We start from the raw sequence: 6849 nt of genomic DNA, 5'->3' as shown, positions 1-6849 counted from the left end.
GGGTACGACACCCTGAGAATGGTGTAAGGGACCAGATAGATTTAGATCCTGTATCCTTGAATTATGATAGGAGAGGATTGAGGAAAAGCCTTATATTTCTACCCTTGGGTTACAGCGGGAGAAAGATGGAAGAAATTTTGCGTCCCAGTGGATTAAACTTGGAGGTTTACAGTGGGGGCAATCTAACTAGGTGATTCTTCAGAAAAGCCAGCCGAGCAAGAAGGCATTGTAGCATGTCAGTGATAAAACCATAATAAACTTTGAGTAATGGCTACTAAGCAGGATCATTCTCGAAAAAATAAATAAATAAAATTCTGCATTCATTCAAATGTTATTCATACATGTCTAGTTAGGAGCATTAGATCCTGTATTCATACATGCCTAAATTCAAGGTTATCGGAACAGTGTTTTCGGGACCACAAATTTGATTTCGTGAAAATTTCGTTCGAAAATTTTGACATTTGGGCACTCAATTTAGTCAAAAGGACTAAATTGTAAAAAGTGCAAAAGTTGAGTTCTATATGTTCAAGGTTTCCAATTGTTATGAAACTTTAAATTGGAGGTCTTTATATGGTAATTAGACCATTTTTAAGTTGGTAGACAAAAATGGACATGAGATAAGTGAAATAGGAAATTTTTAATTTAGGGGTAATTTGGTAATCTAGTAATAAAAAGAATTAAAAAGGGAAAAAGATGGCAAAAAATATCATCTTCTCCATAGTGAATGAAATCAGCAAGGGGGAAGCCATATTTAGGGTTTTTCGAGGTTCCAATCTTCATAGTAAGTGATTCTAATCCTCGTTTTTAATGTTCTTTACGTTTTTTAGATCCTCGTAGCTTAATTTAGCTTATTCTAGCAATAATTTAACCTAGGGTTTATATTTGGAAAAATACCCATAGGTGAAAAGTGTTTATTTTGATGTTTTATGATAGAATATGAAGCTAGAAATTATGTTAAACAACTTTGGCTAGTCGATTTTAAGCGAAAACGAGTAAAACCCCATAATCGGTAAAATACCTAATGTTCATAAATACATGTTAGAGTGGGAATTTGATGTTTTCATAGAAGAGAAAAATGTTCACCATGTTATAAAACATAAGAATAAGAGATGAAGTTTAATTTCCTGGCCTTGGGGCAAAAATGTAATTATGTAATATTTTAAGGGTAAAATCATAATTTTGACAAATTTAGAGTCGAGGGCTGTTTTGATGAATGTGAGTATTAAATAAGTTAAAATTTCTATTTTAGATCAAGAAGAACGAAACTCGAGGTTAGACAAAAGGAAGAATAAAGTTGAAGACTAAGTTGGTGACTTGGATTATATTTCGTACCGAGGTAAGTTTACGGTAAATAAATACAATATTTCAATAATTATTAATATTGTTATTTTCCAGCAATTATACATTTATTTTATGAATTTATTTAATGTTGACTCAAGTATGAGATGACAGAGAATTGGTGTTAAAAAGCCCCGTTGAAACATGAGGAATGTATCGGATACAAATGTCATGACATTTGGGTAAAGAGGTCCCATGTAAGACCATGTCTGGGACATGGAGTTGGCACCGAGATGAGAGGTCCCATGTAAGACCACACCTGGGACACGGCGTTGGCACCGAGATGAGAGGTCCCCCGTAAGACCATGTCTGGGACATGGCATGGGCACCGATATAAGAACATCCCATGTAAGACTATGTCTGGGACATGGTATGGGCACCGATATAAGAACATCCCACGTAAGACCATGTCTGGGACATGGGTTTGGCATGTTATGATCAAAAGAGACCCAAGTATCCTTATTATTCCAATGTGGCTCAACGGGCTAGTAAACAAATCATATACATGAAAGTTCAGTTAAAAGCAAAAATGGCAAGCTTAGGTGAGTTATTAGAGTTAAGACTTTATTAAATTAATAATTGATATTCAGCGATGCAGCAAAAGAAGAGTAAGTTATGCACACAAGTATACTAAGTAATGAAGCAAGAGAACTAGAATGAGATTAACTAAAGAGTAATCTAGAGATATAGATACTTGAGTTTAATTATTTGTGTTTAATATTGTTATTTATTTGCTAGTAAACTTACTAAGCTTTATGCTTACTTCTTTTATTTCTCTTTCTCTTATAGTATTGCAAAGCTACTTCAAGGATCCTAAAGAAGTCGGAGATCGTCCACACTATCAACCACAACTGCTCGGTATTTTATGATGAAACAGGTTTGAGTTATGGCATGTATAGGGATTTAATTATTTTGCATGTTTGTAATTATGATTTTCCTAAAGAATGGTGTGTAAGTATTTGATGATGAATGGTTATTAAAATGGTTAAGTATGAAGGTGTTTGTTGTTATAAGAGTCTAGGTGATAGATTATGCATGGAAATCATGAAAGGGGTAAAATTTTGCAAAGAAACAGAACTCAAGCAGCATAGTGATGTGACTTTTAAAAATCACCTAGGATATTATATAATGAGTTAGAAGATGAATGATATATATATTGAAAGATTATTGAGTCTATTTGCATGGAAAATTAACGGTTTAACAAAAGGAATTTTATATTTTGAGATATGTGAATTTTAGTGAGATAGGGTCAGATCTGTTTTTGGAGTCCCCTGTTATTAGTTTAGAAAATTATTAAAAATTATAAAAAAAAATGGTTATGAGTTATAGTTTATATTTTTAGATTCCTTATTGAGTCTATTTTTTGTAGAAACAAGTAAGAACTTCATATGAAAATCCTAGAGTGAGCAAACTTATTTTTAGTGACAAGAGGTGAGGATAGGTAAGTGGTGAAACAGGGGAGACTTTAACTAATAAACTGTACTAATTGGCTGAACCAAAAATTCTAAAAATTTTATGGTAGGAATATATATGAGTCTAGTTTCAGGGAAAATTTACAAAATTAAATTTCAAGTCCCGTATCTCGAGTTATAATCAATTTAGTAACTGCTGCACAATTGGACAGATTTGCTGTAAATAGTGAAATTAATTTTCAAAACAAGTTTTTATGCTTCGAATTAGTAAGATAAGCTAAGTAATGCCTCGTGCTCGACTCCGGCAACGCTCTCGGGTAAGGGGTGTTACATTTTGTTGGTATCAGAGCTGGTTTAGTCGGTTCTCAGAAATACATAGTAATAATAAGAGTCTACCTATACATGTCATACTTATATATTTTGATAGTGTGACGACTCCTAATCATTTTAAAATGTTTTATTTTATAGTTATGGATCCTGAACGAGCTGGTACAGATGAAGTAGAGAGTAATGCGCCTGCTCCCGCAGAAGGGACAACGTCACCAGATGTTAATGTTAGTGAAAGGCCTACATCAGTTAGTCAGGGAGGATGAGCTAGAGAAGCCTTCTTCCAAGCCATGAATGATTGGTTTGCCGAGTTCGTACGAATTCGGCTGTGAGACCTCCACCTCCTCATGATTCACAGGTTCCCCATGTAGCTTCCCCAACTGCAGGTATAGTTATCAGGAAGAGACCACCTGTTGATAAGATTAGGAAGCAGGGGGATGAAGAATTTCGGGCTACCAAAGATGATGATGCGGAAAAGCAGAATTCTGGCTTGAGAATACCATCAGGGTTTTTGAAGAATTATCTTGTACACCGGAAGAATGTTTGAAGTGTGTTGTTTCACTTCTTCGAGATTCAGCGTACCATTGGTGGAAGACCCTTGTATTAGTAGTACCGAGTGAGAAGGTTACCTGGGATTTCTTTTAAGAGGAGTTCCGAAAGAAGTATATCAGCCAATGATTTATAGATCAGAAAAGGAAGGAGTTTCTTGAGCTAAAACAAGTTAAGATGTCCGTGACTGAATATGAACACTAAAATAAGGTAAGATGCTTGGGAATTTGTGTCCACTGAAGTTAATATTTGCAAGAGATTTGAAGAAGGACTTAATGATGATATTTGATTAGCAGTGGGTGTCTTGGAAATTAGAGAGTTTGTTGTTTTAGTTGAGAGAGCCTGTAAAGTAGAAGATTTGATAAAAGAAAAAGAGAAAGGCAAAGCTGAAGCTGAAGCGCAAGATACAAAGAAGAGGTAAAAGAGTAAATCATTTCAGTCTACGTCTAAGAGGCCTAGGGAGCTCTCTAGCGGATCACATTTTCTAGCTAGATATTCTAGTCGAAGCAGGGGCAGAAGATTCGAGGGTTTTAGAACTAAACCCACTACAGTTGCAAGCACGGCAGTACTCGACCTCCTAGGCCGAAATGTCTTCAATGTGGGAGACGCCACCCCGGAGAGTGTAGAACAGGTGAAAATGGTTGTTTTAGTTGTGGAGCATCAGATCACTTTATTCGGATTGTCCTGAAACAACTAAAAGAGAATAGATAATGAGTGCGAGATCACGAAATGCTCCTACCAGAGGTAGACCACAGAGAAACCCAAGAGGGGGGTGCATCCAGAGATTCAGCAGTTAGATTAGAGGTTAGAGCACCCGCAAGAACATATGCTATTCGTGCTTGTGAAGAGGCGTCCTCTCCTGATATAATTACGGGCACATTTTCTCTTTATAACACTAATGTTATTCCATTAATTGATCCTGGCTCTACACATTCATACATATGCACAAAATTAGTATTTGTTAAAAATTTGTCCGTTGAACCTACTGAATTTGTGGTTAAAGTCTTGAACCCCCTAGGCTAGTTTGTGATAGTGGATAAAGTTTGTAAAAATTTTCCACTGATGGTAAAAGGTATTTGTTTTCCGGTTGACTTGATGTTATTGCCTTTTGATGAGTTTGATGTGATATTGGGCATGGATTGGTTAACTCAGCATGATGTAGTAGTAAACTGTAAACAGAAATATGTTGTGTTGAAGTGCCAGACTGGAGAATTACTTCAGGTTAAATCTGATCAGACAGATGAATTATCTGATGTGATTTCAGTTATGACAGCTCAGAAGTGTGTTAGAAAAGGGTATGATGCTTATTAGGCATATGTGTTAGACACCAAGGTATCTGAGTCAAAGATAAAAGCAGTGCCGGTTGTATGTGAATTTTCTGATGTGTTTCTAAAGGAGTTACCGGGGTTACCACCAAAAAGAGAAGTGGAAATTTCTATAGATCTAATTTCGGGAACTACCCTAATTTCCATAGCTCCGTATTGTATGGCTCCTACAGAATTAAAAGAGTTAAACACACAGCTATAGGAACTTGTTGGTAGAGGTTTTGTTCGTCCAAGTCATTCACCTTGGGGTGCTCCAGTTCTGTTTGTGAAAAAGAAATACGGGTCCTTGAGATTGTGTATTGACTATCGCAGCTTAATAAGGTAACTATAAAGAATAAGTACCTGTTGCCTCGAATTGATGACTTATTTGATCAGTTGAAAGGTGCCACAGTATTCTCGAAGATTGATCTCTGATCGGGTTATTACCAATTACGGGTAAAAGAGTCAGATGTGCCAAAGACAGCTTTCAAAACCAGGTATGGGCATTATGAGTTTCTAGTTATGCCGTTTGGGCTAACTAATGCACCTGCAGTATTTATGGATTTGATGAACCGGATATTTAGACTGTATTTAGACAGGTCTGTAGTAGTTTTCATTGATGATGTTTTAGTATATTCTCGAGATAAAAATGAGCATGCAGAACATTCGAGAATAGTGTTGCAAATTCTGCGTGAAAAGAAACTTTATGCTAAATTCAGTAAATGTGAATTCTAGCTTCGAGAGGTGGGTTTTCTTGGACATATTGTATCCGCAGAAGGCATCAGAGTAGATCCGAGTAAAATTTCAGCTATTGTCAATTGGAGTCTACCGAAGAATGTATCTGAAGTTAGAAGTTTCTTGGGTTTAGCTGGTTATTATCGCAGATTTGTACAAGGGTTTTCTATGATAGCTTCTTCGATGACCCGTTTATTACAGAAAGATGTTAAATTTGAATGGACAAATAAATGCCAGCAAAGTTTTGACCGATTGAAGGAGTTGTTGACGAAAGCACCTATGTTCGTACAGCCCGAATCGAGTAAGAAATTTATTATTTATAGTGATGCATCATTAAATGGTTTACGTTGTGTCTTGATGCAAGAAGATAAAGTAATAGCCTATGCTTCAAGAAAACTTAAGCCACATGAAAGAAACTACCCGGTACATGATCTCGAATTAGCTGCTATTGTATTTGCATTGAAAATATGGCGGCATTATTTGTATGGTGAAAAGTGTCATATTTACACTGATCACAAAAGCTTGAAATATTTGATGACACAGAAAGATTTGAATTTGAGACAACGCAGGTGACTTGAATTGATAAAGGATTATGATTTAGTTATTGATTACCATCCGGGTAAGGCTAATGTGGTAGCTGATGCTTTGAGCCGAAAATCTTTGTTTGCTTTACGAGCTATGAATGCCTAGTTGTCACTGACTGATGGTGGTTCAATCATAGCTGAAAAGAGAGCTAAATCGATATTCCGTCAACAAGTATGTGAAGCTTAGAAAAATGATGAGAAGTTACAGGCTAAACGGGTACAATGTGAGTCAGGTAATGATTCAAAATTTCAAATTGGGACTGATGGTTGTTTATTATTTAGAGGTAGAGTATGTGTACCGAAAAATTCTGAGCTTATACAGAAGATTCTACATGAAGCCCACGGCGGTACTATGTCTATACATCCGGGGAGTAATAAAATGTATAATGACTTGAGAAAGATGTATTTGTGGCCAGGTATGAAACGTGATATCTCTGAGTTTGTATCAAGGTGTTTAGTATGTTAGCAGGTTAAAGCTGAACCTCAGGTACCTTCACGGTTGCTTCAACCATTCACTATACCGGAATGGAAATGGGAAAGAATTACTATGGATTTTGTATCTGGCTTACCGTTGTCTCCGAAGAAGAAAGATGGCATTTG

The sequence above is a fragment of the Gossypium hirsutum genome, chromosome D07 (genome assembly GCF_007990345.1).
Source record: "Gossypium hirsutum isolate 1008001.06 chromosome D07, Gossypium_hirsutum_v2.1, whole genome shotgun sequence".
NCBI classification, from domain to species: domain Eukaryota; kingdom Viridiplantae; phylum Streptophyta; class Magnoliopsida; order Malvales; family Malvaceae; genus Gossypium; species Gossypium hirsutum.
This window is presented reverse-complemented; position numbering follows the sequence as displayed.